The sequence below is a fragment of the Bombina bombina genome, chromosome 2 (assembly GCF_027579735.1).
Source record: "Bombina bombina isolate aBomBom1 chromosome 2, aBomBom1.pri, whole genome shotgun sequence".
NCBI lineage: Eukaryota > Metazoa > Chordata > Amphibia > Anura > Bombinatoridae > Bombina > Bombina bombina.
Window position 1 is genome coordinate 205,943,124 of NC_069500.1, and position 20,182 is coordinate 205,963,305.

The window sequence follows — 20,182 nt, forward strand, 5'->3', positions numbered from 1 at the left end:
CCTCTGCGCACCTTGGATGAAGATTTCGGCCCGGTTGGGTGAAGACGACTCAAGGTAGGGATATCTTCAGGGGGTTAGCGTTACTTTTTTTTAAGGGGGGTTTGGGTGGGTTAGAGTAGGGGTATGTGGGTGGTGGGTTTTAATGTTGGGGGGGTTGTATTTTTTTTTTACAGGTAAAAGAGCTGATTACTTTGGGGCAATGCCCCGCAAAAAGCCCTTTTAAGGGCTGGTAAAAGAGCTGATTACTTTTGTAATTTAGAATAGGGTAGGGCATTTTTTTATTTTGGGGGGCTTTTTTATTTTATTAGGGGGCTTAGATTAGGTGTAATTAGTTTAAACGTCTTGTAATATTTTTTTTGTAATGTAGTGTTTGCTTGTTTTTGTATTATAGATTAGTTTATTTAATGGTATTTTAGTTTAGCTAATTGTAGGTAATTTATTTTATTAATTTAATGATAGTGTAGTGTTAGGTGTATTTGTAACTTAGGTTAGGATTTATTTTACAGGTAATTTTGTACTTATTTTAAGTAGGTAGCTATTAAATAGTTATTAACTATTTAATAGCTATTGTACCTAGTTAAAATAAATACAAAGTTGCCTGTAAAATAAATATAAATCCTAAAATAGCTACAATGTAATAAATGTATTAACCCCTAAACCGGCGCACTCCCACCTCGCAAACACTATTCTTTATATTGTAGCTATATTAGGGTTTATTTTCTAGGTAAGTATTTAGTTTTAAATAGGAATAATTTATTTAATTATAGGAATATTATTTTGTTTAATTAAAATTATATTTAACTTAGGGGGGTGTTAGGGTTAGGGTTAGAGTTAGGTTTAGGGGTTAATAACTTTATTATAGTAGCGGCGACGTTGCGGGAGATTAGGGGTTAATAATTGTAGGTAGGTGGCTGCGATGTTAGGGAGGGCAGATTAGGGGTTAATAAAATTTATTATAGTGTTTGCGAGGCGGGAGTGCGGCAGTTTAGGGGTTAATACATTTATTATAGTGGCGGCGAGGTCCGGTCGGCAGATTAGGGGTTAATAAGTGTAGTTAGGTAGCGGCGACGTTGGGGGGGGCAGATTAGGGGGTAATAAATATAATGTAGGTGTCAGCGATGTTAGGGGCAGCAGATTAGGGGTTGAAAAATTTTATTAGGGGGTTGGCGATGTGGGGGGGCTCGGTTTAGGGGTACATAGGTAGTTTATGGGTGTTAGTGTACTTTATAGCACAGTAGTTAGGAGCTTTATATTCCGGCGTTAGCCCATAAAGCTCTTAACTACTGACTTTTTTTGGCGGTAGAGGCTCTACCGCTCACTTCTTCCAAGACTCCAAATACCAGCGTTAGGCAAATCCCATAGAAAAGATAGGATACGCAATTGATGTAAGGGGATCTGCGGTAGCCTGGAGTCGCGGAAAGGAAGTGAGCGGTAGACCCTTTCCTGGCTGACTCTAAATATCAGCGGGTGGTAAAAAGCAGCGTTAGGACCCCTTAACGCTGCTTTTGACGGCTAACGCCAAACTCTAAATCTAGCCGATAGTGAGTTACCTTATATAGGCCTAGATTTAGAGTTCGGCGGTAGCCGTCAAAACCAGCGTTAGAGGCTCCTAACGCTGGTTTTGGCCGCCCGCTGGTATTTGGAGTCAGTGATTAAAGGGTCTAACGCTCACTTTACAGCCGCGACTTTTCCATACCGCAGATCCCCCTACGCCATTTGCGTAGCCTATCTTTTCAATGGGATCTTCCTAACGCCGGTATTTAGAGTCGTTTCTGCAGTGAGCGTTAGAGCTCTAACGACAAGATTCCAGCCGCCTGAAAATAGCAGGAGTTAAGAGCTTTCTGGCTAACGCCGGTTTCTAAAGCTCTTAACTACTGTACCCTAAAGTACACTAACACCCATAAACTACCTATGTACCCCTAAACCGAGGTCCCCCCACATCGCCGCCACTCGATTAAAATTTTTAACCCCTAATCTGCCGACCGCCACCTACGTTATACTTATGTACCCCTAATCTGCTGCCCCTAACACCGCCGACCCCTGTATTATATCTATTAACCCCTAACTTGCCCCCCACAACGTCGCCGCAAGCTACTTAAAATAATTAACCCCTAATCTTCCGACCGCAAATCGCCGCCACCTACGTTATCCCTATGTACCCCTAATCTGCTACCCCTAACATCGCCGACCCCTATGTTATATTTATTAACCCCTAATCTGCCCCCCTCAACGTCGCCGACACCTACCTACACTTATTAACCCCTAATCTGCCGAGCGGACCTGAGCGCTACTATAATAAAGTTATTAACCCCTAATCCGCCTCACTAACCCTATCATAAATAGTATTAACCCCTAATCTGCCCTCCCTAACATCGCCGACACCTACCTTCAATTATTAACCCCTAATCTGCCGACCGGAGCTCACCGCTATTCTAATAAATGGATTAACCCCTAAAGCTAAGTCTAACCCTAACACTAACACCCCCCTAAGTTAAATATAATTTTTATCTAACGAAATAAATTAACTCTTATTAAATAAATAATTCCTATTTAAAGCTAAATACTTACCTGTAAAATACATCCTAATATAGCTACAATATAAATTATAATTATATTATAGCTATTGTAGGATTAATATTTATTTTACAGGCAACTTTGTAATTATTTTAACCAGGTACAATAGCTATTAAATAGTTAAGAACTATTTAATAGTTACCTAGTTAAAATAATAACAAATTTACCTGTAAAATAAATCCTAACCTAAGATATAATTAAACCTAACACTACCCTATCAATAAAATAATTAAATAAACTACCTACAATTACCTACAATTAACCTAACACTACACTATCAATAAATTAATTAAACACAATTCCTACAAATAACTACAATTAAATAAACTAGCTAAAGTACAAAAAATAAAAAAGAACTAAGTTACAGAAAATAATAAAATATTTACAAACATAAGAAAAATATTACAACAATTTTAAACTAATTACACCTACTCTAAGCCCCCTAATAAAATAACAAAGCCCCCCAAAATAAAAAATTCCCTACCCTATTCTAAAATACAAATATTACAAGCTCTTTTACCTTACCAGCCCTGAACAGGGCCCTTTGCGGGGCATGCCCCAAGAATTTCAGCTCTTTTGCCTGTAAAAAAAAACATTCAATACCCCCCCCCCAACATTACAACCCACCACCCACATACCCCTAATCTAACCCAAACCCCCCTTAAATAAACCTAACACTACCCCCCTGATGATCTTCCTACCTTGTCTTCACCATGCCAGGTTCACCGATCCGTCCTGGCTCCAAGATCTTCATCCAACCCAAGCGGGGGCTAGACATCCACTGAAGAAGTCCAGAAGAGGGTCCAAAGTCTTCCTCCTATCCGGCAAGAAGAGGACATCCGGACCGGCAAACATCTTCTCCAAGCGGCATCTTCTATCTTCTTCCATCCGATGACGACCGGCTCCATCTTGAAGACCTCCAGCGCGGATCCATCCTCTTCTTCCGACGACTAGACGACGAATGACGGTTCCTTTAAGGGACGTCATCCAAGATGGCGTCCCTCGAATTCCGATTGGCTGATAGGATTCTATCAGCCAATCGGAATTAAGGTAGGAATTTTCTGATTGGCTGATGGAATCAGCCAATCAGAATATAGTTCAATCCGATTGGCTGATCCAATCAGCCAATCAGATTGAGCTCGCATTCTATTGGCTGATCGGAACAGCCAATAGAATGCGAGCTCAATCTGATTGGCTGATTGGATCAGCCAATCGGATTGAACTATATTCTGATTGGCTGATTCCATCAGCCAATCAGAAAATTCCTACCTTAATTCCGATTGGCTGATAGAATCCTATCAGCCAATCGGAATTCGAGGGACGCCATCTTGGATGACGTCCCTTAAAGGAACCGTCATTCGTCGTCTAGTCGTCGGAAGAAGAGGATGGATCCGCGCTGGAGGTCTTCAAGATGGAGCCGGTCGTCATCGGATGGAAGAAGATAGAAGATGCCGCTTGGAGAAGATGTTTGCCGGTCCGGATGTCCTCTTCTTGCCGGATAGGAGGAAGACTTTGGACCCTCTTCTGGACTTCTTCAGTGGATGTCTAGCCCCCACTTGGGTTGGATGAAGATCTTGGAGCCAGGACGGATCGGTGAACCTGGCATGGTGAAGACAAGGTAGGAAGATCATCAGGGGGGTAGTGTTAGGTTTATTTAAGGGGGGTTTGGGTTAGATTAGGGGTATGTGGGTGGTGGGTTGTAATGTTGGGGGGGGGGTATTGTATGTTTTTTTTTACAGGCAAAAGAGCTGAAATTCTTGGGGCATGCCCCGCAAAGGGCCCTGTTCAGGGCTGGTAAGGTAAAAGAGCTTGTAATATTTGTATTTTAGAATAGGGTAGGGAATTTTTTATTTTGGGGGGCTTTGTTATTTTATTAGGGGGCTTAGAGTAGGTGTAATTAGTTTAAAATTGTTGTAATATTTTTCTTATGTTTGTAAATATTTTATTATTTTCTGTAACTTAGTTCTTTTTTATTTTTTGTACTTTAGCTAGTTTATTTAATTGTAGTTATTTGTAGGAATTGTGTTTAATTAATTTATTGATAGTGTAGTGTTAGGTTAATTGTAGGTAATTGTAGGTAGTTTATTTAATTATTTTATTGATAGGGTAGTGTTAGGTTTAATTATATCTTAGGTTAGGATTTATTTTACAGGTAAATTTGTTATTATTTTAACTAGGTAACTATTAAATAGTTCTTAACTATTTAATAGCTATTGTACCTGGTTAAAATAATTACAAAGTTGCCTGTAAAATAAATATTAATCCTAAAATAGCTATAATATAATTATAATTTATATTGTAGCTATATTAGGATGTATTTTACAGGTAAGTATTTAGCTTTAAATAGGAATTATTTATTTAATAAGAGTTAATTTATTTCGTTAGATAAAAATTATATTTAACTTAGGGGGGTGTTAGTGTTAGGGTTAGACTTAGCTTTAGGGGTTAATCCATTTATTAGAATAGCGGTGAGCTCCGGTCGGCAGATTAGGGGTTAATAATTGAAGGTAGGTGTCGGCGATGTTAGGGAGGGCAGATTAGGGGTTAATACTATTTATGATAGGGTTAGTGAGGCGGATTAGGGGTTAATAACTTTATTATAGTAGCGCTCAGGTCCGCTCGGCAGATTAGGGGTTAATAAGTGTAGGCAGGTGTCGGCGACGTTGTGGGGGGCAGATTAGGGGTTAATAAATATAATATAGGGGTCGGCGATGTTAGGGCAGCAGATTAGGGGTACATAGGGATAACGTAGGTGGCGGCGGTTTACGGAGCGGCAGATTAGGGGTTAAAAGTGTAATGCAGGGGTCAGCGATAGCGGGGGCGGCAGATTAGGGGTTAATAAGTGTAAGGTTAGGGGTGTTTAGACTCGGGGTACATGTTAGAGTGTTAGGTGCAGACGTAGGAAGTGTTTCCCCATAGGAAACAATGGGGCTGCGTTAGGAGCTGAACGCTGCTTTTTTGCAGGTGTTAGGTTTTTTTTCAGCTCAAACTGCCCCATTGTTTCCTATGGGAGAATCGTGCACGAGCACGTTTTTGATGCCGGCCGCGTCCGTAAGCAACTCTGGTATCGAGAGTTGCATTTGCGGTAAATATGCTCTACGCTCCTTTTTTGGAGCCTAACGCAGCATTTGTTTGAACTCTCGATACCAGAGTTAAATTTATGGTGCGGCCAGAAAAAAACCCGCGGAGCGTTAACAGCCCTTTTACCGCCGAACTCCAAATCTAGGCCATAGACTTTTAGAATGTTGTAGGCAGATTGACATATCTAGATATGCTCTCCTATATTCCTAATTGAACTAGGAGAAACTTGTGCTATTTAGATTTGGCCTCTCATAATGAATGTCTATATTGTGGTCATTTTATTATTACCACATTAGGATTTATTATGCAGTATTTGTTAGGCTACTGTATAGTTCACTATGATCATACCCTCCTTTTCCAGCACACAAGGAGTTATCTTGTGTGTGTCCTCTAATTATATGTAAATACTGAGCCAAAGTGTGGTTTGTTTTTTAACCAATTAGAATGATTTGTTTCCTTTTTAAAGGTATGAACAACTGTTTAAATTTATGTCTATGATTACGGTCTTTCGGACCGAAACCGGTCAGACTCTGTACTGGCTCTGTACTACGGATCCATTTTCATCACCTCTGTTTTAATCAATCCCTAATAAAGTGAACAAATACTTTTATTTGAAGGCGAATAATGGACTTTTTTCTCCTCCTTTTTTGCTATCTGAAACTTACCTGTGAAATAAAACCTAAGCTGCCTTACACTAAAACCTACCATTACAAAAAATAAAAAAACTACCATTATAAAAAAATAAAAAACACTAAAATTACAAAAAATAAAAAACTACCATTACAAAAACTAACAAACGAAATTATCCAAAATAATACAAATTATTCCTATTCTAATACCCTGTTTAAAAAAAAGAACACCCCAAAATAAAAAAAAACCCTAAGCTATAATAAACTACCAAGGGCCCTTAAAAGGGCGTTTTGTAGAGCATTGCCCTAAAGAAATCAGCTCTTTTTCTACAAAAGAAAAACAAACACCCCTAACAGTATACAAACCCCTACCCCCAAAAAACACAAAATAAAGTAAAACCTAATCTACCGATTCCGCCTTGGTCCTCCACCTGGACATCCGCTTTGGACCTTCGCCTGGACCTCTGCCTCCGTTCATTGACCGCTCCGCCTCCGCAGGGATGAAGAAGATGTCGGTCCCGCGATGGATGAAGATCGCGCTGCCTGGATGAAGATGGAGCTGCCGGGATGAAGATCGTTCAAGCGGGACTTCAGCAACTGTGAGTACCTAAAGAGGTGTTAGTGTTAGGTTTTTTTAAGGTTTTTTGTTTGGGTTTTGTTTTAGATTAGGGTAATGGGCACTCTTAAAAGAGCTGAATGCCCCTTTAAGGGCAATGCCAAAACAAATGCCCTTTTCAGGGCAATGGGTAGATTAGGTTTTTATTTTTATTTTGTGGGTTTGGGGGGTGGGGGTTTGTAATGTTAGTTTCTTTAGGGCAATGCCCAACAAAAGGCCCTTTTAAGGGTTATTGGTAGTTTATTATAGATTAAATTTCTTTTATTTTGGGTATTAGAATAGGAATAATTTTTAATATTTTGGATAATTCGTTTGTTATTTTGTGTAATTTTTTTTATTTTGGGGTGTTTTTTTTCTTAGATTAGGGTAATGGGCACTCTTAAAAGAGCTGAATGCCCTTTTAAGGGCAGGAAAAAGAGCTGAATGACCTTTTAAGGGCAATGTCCATACAAATGCCCTTTTCAGGGCAATGGGTAGATAAGGTTTCACTTTATTTTTATTTTATGGGTTTGGGGGGTGGGGGTTTGTATAGTGTTAGGGGGTGTTTGTTTTTCTTTTGAAGGAAAATAGCTGATTTCTTTAGGGCAATGTCCTACAAAAGGCCCTTTTAAGGGCCCTTTTTAGTTCATTATAGATTAGAGTTTTTTATTTTGGGGTGTTTTTTTTATTTTAAACAGGGTATTAGAATAGGAATAATTTTTATTATTTTGGATAATTTAGTTTGTTATTTTTTGTAATGGTAGGTTTTTTATTTTTTGCAATTTTAGTGTTTTTTATTTTTTGTCATGGTAGGTTTTTTTATTTTTTGTAATGTTAGGGTTTAGTGTAAGGGAGCTTCGGTTTTATTTCACAGGTAAGTTTGTATTTATTTTAACTAGGTAGTTAGTAAATAGTTAATAACTATTTACTAACTAGTCTACCTAGTTAAAATAAATACAAACTTACATGTGAAATTATAACTATTAGTTATATTGTAGCTAGCTTAGGTTTTATTTCACAGGTAAGTATGTATTTAGTTTTAAATAGGTATTATTTAGTTAATAATTGTAACTTTAATTTAGCTCTATTTTAATTATGTTAAAGTTAGGGGGTGTTAGGTTTAGGGTTACGGTTAGGTTTAGGGTTACGGTTAGGTTTAGGGTTAGGTTCAGGGGTTAATAGTTTAATTTAGGTTGTTGCGATGTGGAGGGCTGGCGGTTTAGGGGTTAATAGGTTTATTTAGTGGTAGTGATGTGGGAGTTGCGGAATAGGGGTTAATACCTTTATTATAGTGTGGGCGATGTTGGGGTGCAGAGGAATAGGGGTTAATAACTTTAGTATAGTGGCGGCGATGTAGGGGAGCGGTGGAATAGGGTTTAATAAATTTTATTAGTTGTGGCGATGTCGTAAGTGGCAGATTAGGGGTTAATAAATTTAATATAGTGTTTGCGATGGGGGAGGGCCTCAGTTTAGGGATTAATAGTTAGTTTATTGGTGTTAGTGTACTTTGTAACACTTTAGTTATGAGTTTTATGTAACAGTTTTGTTGCGTAAAACTCTTAATTACTGCTCTCAGATGGTGGTACGGATCTTGTCATTATAGGGTGTAACGCAAGTTTTTTTAGCCTCACTGCAAAACTCGTAATGGCAGCGCTATGGAAGTCCCATGAAAAACGTCATTTTTTGTCATGGTAGGCTTTTTTATTTTTTTGTAATGTTAGAGTTTAGTGTAAGGCAGCTTAGGTCTTATTTCATACATAGTCCCATGAAAAACGTCATTTTTTGTCATGGTAGGCTTTTTTATTTTTTGTAATGTTAGAGTTTAGACATTTATATGGCTGTATCTCTAAGTTAAAGCCCTTTGCCTGCCTTTTTTTCTCTTACACCTGAGACCTCAAACCTCTGTATCCTTATAACATTTTTGTGCAATTTTTGTAAAAAAATGTTTGATGTGTTTTATGACACTTTTTGTTTTGCAAAACAGTTAAGCAGAACTATCCTGATGAGTGTTAACTTAAATTGGGCTGAAGCGATCGCTTTAACTTTCAACTTGTAATATGACACCCGCCAACAGCTGTGATTAACCCATTTTTTCGCTTGCGTGTAACTGTTAGTGCGCTACTCGTAATCTAGCCCTAAGTAGCCTCAGTAGTAGTTGGTGCCTCAGAAAATGTGCATTTAAAAAGACTGTGCACAATCTAATAGAAGTAAATTGGAGGTTTTTTTAAATTGCATGTTGTATACAAATTGAAAGGGCATGATTCCGATAGTGCATGCCATTTTAAATAACTTTACAATTTACTTTTATTATCAAATTTGCTTTGTCCTCTTGGTATTCTTTGTTGAAAGCTACACCTAGGTAGGCTCATTTGCTAATTTATAAGCCCTTGAAGGCTGCCTCTTATCTCAGTACATTTTGAAAGTTTTTCATACTTAGACAGCGCTAGTTCATGTGTGCCATATAAATAACATGCTCAATCTGCTAAAAAGTGCTAAAATGCAAGTCTGTCAAAAGGACTGACATAAGGGGGCAGTCTGCAGAGGCTTAGATACAATTAAAAAGTGTATTAAAGGACCAGCAAATACAAGAGATTTGCATAATCAACAAATGCACTAAGAAAAGACAATGTAATATCACTTAGGGGCCGATTTATCAAGGCCCGAATGGGGCCAAAAACCTGTTTCCGTGCGAGCCTTCAGCCTCGCCAGAAACAGGAGTTAAAAAGCAGCGGTCTTTTCTTTTGTCCGCCAGACAAATGATAAATTGTCCCCTTAGGCCTCTAGTTATCAAGCCATCAACCTCAAATACGCTGGAATTCCGCAGCGTATTTGTGGCGAGGCTGATTCGCCTAAGTTATCAAGCCCTTTACACCGGCAAAAGTAGAATTTCGTGACGTAAGCTTCGATCCGCCAGACTCAGTCCGACACAGATCGATTCTTATGTCACTCCAGATGTTCCGCACACAAGTTCGGCACAATCTGACTACTTTTGCTAGTTATCAAAAAACTAGCAAGTAAAATCGGCACTTTTCCGGCCCACTGAAGGCGGCGGATCCCATAGGAATCAATGGGAGTCTGACCATAGCGAAAGCTCATGTTCGCTGCTGCCCGACATCCCATTAATTCCTATGGGAAGTGTCTACACCTAACACCCTAACATGTACCCCGAGTCTAAACACCCCTAATCTGTCCCCCCCTACACCGCCAGAACTAAATAAAGTTATTAACCCCTAATCCACCGCTCCCGGACACCGCCACAACTATAATAAATGTATTAACCCCTAAACCGCCGCTCCCGGACCCCGCCACCACCTATATTAAACTTATTAACCCCTAATCTGCCCCCCTACACCGTCGCCAACTATAATACATTTATTAAGCCCTATCCTGCCCCCCCTACACCGCTGCAACCTATAATAAATTTATTAACCCCTATCCTGCCCCCCCTACACCGCCGCAACTATAATAAAATTATTAACCCCTAAACCTAAGTCTAACCCTAACATTAACCCCCCTTACTTAAATATTAATTAAATACATCTAAATACATTTAACTCTTATTAAATTAATTATTCATATTTAAAAATAAATATTTACCTTTAAAATAAACCCTAATATAGCTACAATATAAATAATAATTTTATTGTAGCTATCTTAGGATTTATTTTTATTTTACAGGCAAATTTCAATTTATTTTAACTAGGTACAATAGCTATTAAATAGTTATTAACTATTTAATAGATACCTAGTTAAAATAAAGAGAAATTAACCTGTAAAATAAAAACTAACCTAAGTTACAATTACACCTAACACTACACTATCATTAAATAAATTATTCCTATTTAAAACTAAATACTTACCTGTAAAATAAACCCTAAGATAGCTACAATGTAATTAATAATTACATTGTAGCTATTTTAGGATTTATATTTATTTTACAGGTAACTTTGTATTTATTTTAGCTAGTTAGAATAGTTATTAAATAGTTATTAACTATTTCATAATTACCTAGCTAAAAGAAATACAAAATAAAATTAATTAAATTAATTAAATAAATTACCTACAAATAACTACAATTAAATACAATTAAATAAACTAACTAAAGTACAAAAAATAAAAAAAGCTAAGTTACAAAAAATAAAAAAATAAGTTACAAACATTTAAAAAATATTACAACAAGTTTAAGCTACTTACACCTAATCTAAGCCCCCTAATAAAATAACTAGGTAGTTATTAAATAGTTAATAACTATTTAATAGCTATTGTACCTAGTTAAAATAAATTGAAATTTGCCTGTAAAATAAAAATAAATCCTAAGATAGCTACAATAAAATTATTATTTATATTGTAGCTATATTAGGGTTTATTTTAAAGGTAAGTATTTAGTTTTAAATAGGAATAATTAATTTAATAAGAGTTAAATTTATTTAGATGTATTTAATTAATATTTAAGTTAGGGGGGTGTTAGGGTTAGACTTAGGTTTCGGGGTTAATAATTTTATTATAGTTGCGGCGGTGTAGGGGGGAAGGATAGGGGTTAATAAATGTATTATAGGTGGCGACGGTGTAGGGGGGGCAGATTAGGGGTTAATACGTTTAATATAGGTGGCAGCAGGGTCTGGGAGCGGCGGTTTAGGGGTTAAACAATTTATTTAGTTGCGGCGGGGTCCGGGATCAGCAGCATAGGGGTTAATAAACTTATTATAGGTGGCGGCGGTATAGGGGGGGGCAGGATAGGGGTTACTAGGTATAATGTAGGTGGCGGTGGGCTCCGGGAGTGGCGGTTTAGGGGTTAATACATTTATTATAGTTGCGGCGGTGTCCGGGAGCAGCGGTTTAGGGGTTACTAACTTTATTTAGTTGCGGGGGGCTCCAGAGGCGCCGGTATAGGGGGTAGAACAGTGTAGTTTAGTGTGGGTGCTTAGTGACAGCTTGTCAATAAAGCTGTCAAAAAGCCGAAGAGCAGCAGGATCGGATGAGTGATAACTATCACCGTCCGCTGCTCATCGCCCTGTACTTGGTGCGCGGCTTTTTGACAGATTTATTGATAACTTTGGTGAGATTTTCAGGTCCGTGGCGGCGATGGTAGGCGAGCTTAATCGGGCGTATTGGGCCGGTGAAGGCAGGTAAAGTAGACACGTTGATAACTAGAGGTCATAGTCTGAACTTCAAATGAGTAGTAGATTTTTTTCTGACAAATTTCAAAGTTATGTCTATTTCCACTCCTCCTGTATTATGTGACAGCCATCAGCCAATCACAAATGCATATACGTTTATTCCGTGAATTCTTGCACGTGCTCAGTAGTAACTGGTGACTCAAAAAGTATAAATAAAAAGAGACTGTGCACATTTTAATAATGGAAGTAAATTGGAAAGTTGCTTAAAGTTGCATGCTCTGTCTGGTTCATGAACGTTTTATTTTGACTTGAGTGTCCTTTTAATATAACAGTGTTGGCTATGCAAAACTGGAGAATGAATAATAAAGGGATTATCTGTCTTTTTAAACAATAAACATTTTTATGTAGACTGTCCCTTTAAGGATTGTGGACCTTCTTGAAGCTGTTTTGAAATGCAATGAACATATGAGCCACAGATGTTTAGGCATATTTATCCACATTCATTCATTTTATACAAATGATGAATGTTTATCAAACTTTTTAAATTATTTTTTTCTTTTTTTTTATATGAGTGTTAAAGGGACATGAAACACAATTTTTTTTTAATTTCATGATTCAGATAGAGCATGTGATTTTAAATTACTTTTCAATTTACTTCTGTTTTCTAATTAGTTTTGTTCTCTTGTTATCCTTTGTTGAAATGCATACTTAGGTAGGCTCAGGAGCTGCTGATTGGTGGCTGCACATATATGCCTAATATTATTGGCTCACCCAGTGTCCAGCTAGCTCCTAGTGTTGTATTGCTGCTCCTTCAACACAGGATAAGAAAATAATTAAGTAAATTAGATAATAGAAGTAAATTGGTAAGTTGTTTAAAATTGAATTCTCTACCTGAATTATGAAATATTTTTGGGGGGTTTCATATCCCTTTAGGTTTCCTTAAAACTAACATTATGATATTGAATAGAATGGTTCCATATTTCAATTGTAACCTTTGACATGTTTAGTCTCATAGGATTTCATTTAAAAATATTGACCTTAACAATTAAAAGATAACATTTATTCTATAGAAAGATTTGAATGGGAGAACAAAGATCAAGGCAAATATGTTATACTATATACAATTTTGAATCCTGTGGACCACTAAGATGAATATAGATTAAATTATTTATATATATATATATATATATATATATATATATATATACATACATACATATACACACATATACTGTACATAACTAGTATAACCATAGCTAAGTTTACATTATCTTTACATTTACAGATTTTTAAGAATTACTTTTTGGAATGAACTAACTGAATGACAGAACTGAGAGAATACTTCCAAATGACAGATGAAGGGTGAGTGCCAACTTTTAAGCTGGAAACAGAAAGGCAGAAAGTGGGAAAAAAAGAATTGTGTTTAAAAGGACCATAAGACTTCCATGGTAACCACAACTGATGTTACTGGCAATTACTATAATACTGGTGGGATATGGGTGATCTACTGGATTGCAATTACTGGAATTCAGGTGAAATGGCTTTGTGCGCAGGAAAATTATTAGAATGAAAAATAATTAATATTTAATTAAATAAAAAGAAGATGGAGGGGAGAAAGACAAACAGTGATGTAAGTCCAGCTGAAGGAATTAGGAAAACTACTAAAAAGAGACAGGTAAAGGGAAGAAAATAAATGAAATATAAAATAAATTATTTTTTTTATATACTTTAATTCCACTATTTCAAGCCAAGACTATACCAACCTCTGCTGGCTGTAGAATTGAAGCATCTTCCTCTGAGCAGCGCGCTGGGCGGATTTAAAAATACAATCTATCTACGCAAGTTGCACAGTACTACTTATCATGTGTAGGGAGATTGTAATTTAACTACTCCTCCGTCAGTTTTCACTGATGTCCAGCCAGGTACTGTAGGGAGTTGCAGCTCGATGGGGGTGACAACATCAGAGGAGATTAATTCCTGTTTGATGGTGTCAAGGACCACCAACATCTTCTCGCGGGCCACCGGTGGTACATGAACCACTGGTTGGCGACCGCTGCTAAATAGTACTTAATTAAAAACAACAGCAAATATTTCCTTTAGACTACCAGGGAGGAGAAAATGTTAGAAAAAGTAGTTCTCCCATTTTGAGTATATCTGAAACGGCCAATATAACTCCAAGTCAAGAAACTTGTAGTCCAGTATATTATACAGCATATCTACTTTTTTAAGTGTTGTAAAGCTACCTCAATCTGTACATAAACACCAGTTTTTGGTGTTGAAAAATACAAGAGTTCACTACTTTGGTAACATTACTTTGCTTTTCACAGGATACGCAATGTGGTACCCCATTTATATTTTGACGTGAAGTGGAGTTCACAGTGAAGTGGATACTTGTGATTGCTTTCTATTCATTGTTTCTTTTAACAGGTACAAAGTAGAATTTTTTTTTTATTATTATTGCAGAGAAAAGTGTCTGAAATCATCTGATTTCAAAAGCACTAAAACTGTAAAAAGTTTGATCAGGTCCAACATTAGAGTCACTTCAATTTTTAAATGCAGAAATTTCTGATTAAGATGAATGTCAGTCTAAAATATGCGTAAATAAATGTCATAGAGACAAAAACTTGACTCACGTAAATGCTGTATTTCTTTATTAGATTACTGGGATAATTCTGTTAGTCTGCCATCTCTGTACACTTTGTAAACAACCTACAGATACATCATCAAATGCTATAAATGCTATACTTATATTTCAACACGTCTTTGCAAATTATGCTATTATTGGTCAGCTATGCTAAGCAGAATTGCAGTTACTACGGTGACAAATCTATATGCTTACTGGATTTCACTAACACCAATATAAATATATATGTATATATAGAAAGCTATGTTCTTTTTTATTTCAACCCTTGAAATGTTTGCACATTTTGTACAATACTTCCTACTGTCATGGAATGGCACAGCATTCAGATGATGATTGGCAATTTAGATTAATGGACTCTTGATTCAAGAGCCTCTTATTTTCATATATTAATTTTAATTAGGTAAAGAGGAAATTAATACTATTTTAGCCTGCTTTGTGTAGCTTTTTCTTGTGCATAAAATATATTCCCTTAATAAATCAACTCTTAATTTCTCTTGTTAAGTGTATCCAGTCCACGGATCATCCATTACTTATGGGGTATTAACTCCTCCCCAACAGGAAGTGCAAGAGGATTCACCCAGCAGAGCTGCTATATAGCTCCTCCCCTAACTGCCATTACCAGTCATTCTCTTGCACCCAACGAATAGATAGGATGTGTGAGAGGACTGTGGTGATTATACTTAGTTTCATACCTTCAATCAAAAGTTTGTTATTTTATAATAGCACCGGAGTGTGTTATTCCTTCTCTGGTAGAATTTGAAGAAGAATCTACCTGAGTTTTTCTATGATTTTAGCCGGAGTAGTTAAGATCATATTGCTGTTTCTCGGCCATCTGAGGAGAGGTAAACTTCAGATCAGGGGACAGCGGGCAGATTAATCTGCAAAGAGGTATGTAGCAGCTTATTATTTTCTGACAATGGAATTGATGAGAAAATTCTGCCATACCGATATAATGTAAACTCAGCCTTAAATGTAGTAGCAGCAACTGGTATCAGGCTGTCATGTATGTATATTTTACACTTCAGTATTCTGGGGAATGGCACTTCACTGGAATTATACTGTATGCATAAAACTTTAGCCTAATTTGCAGGGACTAGCAACAGGCTTTTTAATAACACTCAATTTATTAATGTTAAACGTTTTTTGCTGGCATGTAAAATCGTTTAATTTTCTGAGGTACTGGGTGAAAAAATGTTTTGGGCACTATTTTTTTCCACTTGGCAGTCGTTTTATTTAATTTATGACAGTTTACTGATCTCTCTCACTGTTATGTGTGAGGGGGAGATTCAGTCAGAAGTTTATTGTCTTCCCTGCATGATCCGGTTCATCTCTACAGAACTCAGGGGTCTTCAAAACTTGTTTTGAGGGAGGTAATCACTCACAGCAGAGCTGTGAGATTGTAGTTGACTGTGATAAAAAAAAAAACGTTTATTTCTGTATTTATTTTTTTTTATTTTTTTTTCTGCTATCAGGGTTAGTTATCCTTTGCTAATGGGAGCAATCCTTTGCTAAAATTGTGTTTTTTACAAAGATTTGATGCTATAACTTTTCAGTTTATTAATTTTCAACTGTCATAACTTTTTCTGTGCTTCTTATAGGCACAGTATGTTTTCATATTATAGTAAATTACTTGAAAAGTATTTCCTAGTTGCTAGTTTATTTGCTAGTGTGTTAAACATGTCTGATTCAGAGGAAGATATCTGTGCTATATGTGCTAAAGCCAAAGTGGAGCCCAATAGAAATTTATGTACTAACTGTATTGATGCTACTTTAAATAAAAGTCAATCTGTACAAATTGAACATATTTCACCAAACAACGAGGGGAGAGTTATGCCGACTAACTCGCCTCACGTGTCAGTACCTGCATCTCCCGCTCGGGAGGTGCGTGATATTGTAGCGCCGAGTACATCTGGGCGGCCATTACAAATCACATTACAGGATATGGCTACTGTTATGACTGAAGTTTTGGCTAAATTACCAGAACTAAGAGGTAAGCGTGATCACTCTGGGGTGAGAACAGAGTGCGCTGATAATATTAGGGCCATGTCAGACACTGCGTCACAATTTGCAGAACATGAGGACGGAGAGCTTCATTCTGCGGGTGACGGTTCTGATCCAAACAAACTGGATTCAGATATTTCAAATTTTAAATTTAAGCTGGAAAACCTCCGTGTATTACTAGGGGAGGTGTTAGCGGCTCTGAATGATTGTAACACAGTTGCAATACCAGAGAAAATGTGTAGGTTGGATAAATATTTTGCGGTACCGGTGAGTACTGACGTTTTTCCTATACCTAAGAGACTTACTGAAATTGTTACTAAGGAGTGGGATAGACCCGGTGTGCCGTTCTCACCCCCTCCGATATTTAGAAAGATGTTTCCAATAGACGCCACCACACGGGACTTATGGCAAACGGTCCCTAAGGTGGAGGGAGCAGTTTCTACTTTAGCTAAGCGTACCACTATCCCGGTGGAGGATAGCTGTGCCTTTTCAGATCCAATGGATAAAAAGTTAGAGGGTTACCTTAAGAAAATGTTTGTTCAACAAGGTTTTATATTGCAACCTCTTGCATGCATTGCGCCTGTCACGGCTGCAGCAGCATTTTGGTTTGAGTCTCTGGAAGAGACACTTGAATCAGCTCCATTAGATGAGATTACACACAAGCTTAAAGCCCTTAAGTTAGCTAACTCATTTATTTCAGATGCCGTAGTACATTTAACTAAACTTACGGCTAAGAATTCCGGATTCGCCATTCAGGCACGCAGAGCACTGTGGCTAAAATCCTGGTCAGCTGACGTTACTTCTAAATCTAAATTGCTTAATATACCTTTCAAAGGGCAGACCTTATTCGGGCCCGGGTTGAAAGAAATTATCGCTGACATTACAGGAGGTAAAGGCCATGCCCTGCCTCAAGACAGAGCCAAACCTAAGGCTAGACAGTCTAATTTTCGTTCCTTTCGTAATTTCAAAGCAGGAGCAGCATCAACTTCCTCTGCACCAAAACAGGAAGGAGCTGTTGCTCGCTACAGACAAGGCTGGAGACCTAACCAGTCCTGGAACAAGGGCAAGCAGGCCAGGAAACCTGCTGCTGCCCCTAAGACAGCATGAATCGAGGGCCCCCGATCCGGGAACGGATCTAGTGGGGGGCAGACTTTCTCTCTTCGCCCAGGCTTGGGCAAGAGATGTCCAGGATCCCTGGGCGTTAGAGATCATATCTCAGGGATACCTTCTAGACTTCAAATTCTCTCCCCCAAGAGGGAGATTTCATCTGTCAAGGTTGTCAACAAACCAAATAAAGAAAGAGGCGTTTCTACGCTGCGTACAAGATCTTTTATTAATGGGAGTGATCCATCCGGTTCCGCGGTCGGAACAAGGACAAGGGTTTTACTCAAATCTGTTTGTGGTTCCCAAAAAAGAGGGAACTTTCAGGCCAATCTTGGATTTAAAGATCCTAAACAAATTCCTAAGAGTTCCATCGTTCAAAATGGAAACTATTCGGACAATTTTACCCATGATCCAAAAGGGTCAGTACATGACCACAGTGGATTTAAAGGATGCTTACCTTCACATACCGATTCACAAAGATCATTACCGGTATCTAAGGTTTGCCTTTCTAGACAGGCATTACCAGTTTGTAGCTCTTCCATTCGGATTGGCTACGGCTCCGAGAATCTTCACAAAGGTTCTGGGTGCTCTTCTGGCGGTACTAAGACCGCGAGGAATTGCGGTAGCTCCGTACCTAGACGACATTCTGATACAAGCTTCAAGCTTTCAAACTGCCAAGTCTCATACAGAGTTAGTACTGGCATTTCTAAGGTCGCATGGATGGAAGGTGAACGAAAAGAAGAGTTCTCTCTTTCCACTCACAAGAGTTCCCTTCTTGGGGACTCTTATAGATTCTGTAGAAATGAAGATTTACCTGACAGAAGACAGGTTAACAAAGCTTCAAAATGCATGCTGTGTCCTTCATTCCATTCAACACCCGTCAGTAGCTCAATGCATGGAGGTGATCGGCTTAATGGTAGCAGCAATGGACATAGTACCCTTTGCACGCCTACATCTCAGACCGCTGCAATTGTGCATGCTAAGTCAGTGGAATGGGGATTACTCAGACTTGTCCCCTACTCTGAATCTGGATCAAGAGACCAGAAATTCTCTTCTATGGTGGCTTTCTCGGCCACATCTGTCCAGGGGGATGCCATTCAGCAGGCCGGACTGGACAATTGTAACAACAGACGCCAGCCTACTAGGTTGGGGCACTGTCTGGAATTCTCTGAAGGCTCAGGGACAATGGAATCAGGAGGAGAGTCTCCTACCAATAAACATTCTGCAATTGAGAGCAGTTCTCAATGCCCTTCTGGCTTGGCCCCAGTTAACAACTCGGGGGTTCATCAGGTTTCAGTCGGACAACATCACGACTGTAGCTTACATCAACCATCAGGGAGGGACAAGAAGCTCCCTAGCAATGATGGAAGTATCAAAGATAATTCGCTGGGCAGAGTCTCACTCTTGCCACCTGTCAGCAATCCACATCCCGGGAGTGGAGAACTGGGAGGCGGATTTCTTAAGTCGTCAGACTTTTCATCCGGGGGAGTGGGAACTTCATCCGGAGGTCTTTGCCCAAATACTTCGACGTTGGGGCAAACCAGAGATAGATCTCATGGCGTCTCGACAGAACGCCAAGCTTCCTCGTTACGGGTCCAGATCCAGGGATCCGGGAGCGGTTCTGATAGATGCTTTGACAGCACCTTGGACCTTCGGGATGGCTTATGTGTTTCCACCCTTCCCGATGCTTCCTCGATTGATTGCCAGAATCAAACAGGAGAGAGCATCAGTGATTCTAATAGCGCCTGCATGGCCACGCAGGACTTGGTATGCAGATCTAGTGGACATGTCATCCTGTCCACCTTGGTCGCTACCTCTGAAACAGGACCTTCTGATCCAGGGTCCCTTCAAACATCAAAATCTAATTTCTCTGAAGCTGACTTTGAACGCTTGATTTTATCAAAACGTGGTTTTTCTGAGTCAGTTATTGATACCTTAATACAGGCTAGGAAGCCTGTTACCAGAAAGATTTACCATAAGATATGGCGCAAATACTTATATTGGTGCGAATCCAAGAGTTACTCATGGAGTAAGGTTAGGATTCCGAGGATATTGTCTTTTCTACAAGAAGGTTTAGAAAAGGGTTTATCCGCTAGTTCCTTAAAGGGACAGATTTCAGCTCTGTCCATTCTTTTACACAAACGTCTGTCAGAAGTTCCGGACATTCAAGCTTTTTGTCAGGCTTTAGCTAGGATCAAGCCTGTGTTTAAAACTGTTGCTCCACCATGGAGTTTGAACTTAGTTCTTAATGTTTTACAGGGGGTTCCGTTTGAACCCCTTCATTCCATTGATATCAAGTTGTTATCTTGGAAAGTTCTGTTTTTAATGGCGATTTCCTCGGCTCGAAGAGTCTCTGAGTTATCTGCCTTACATTGTGATTCTCCTTATCTGATTTTTCATTCAGACAAGGTAGTTCTGCGTACTAAACCTGGGTTCC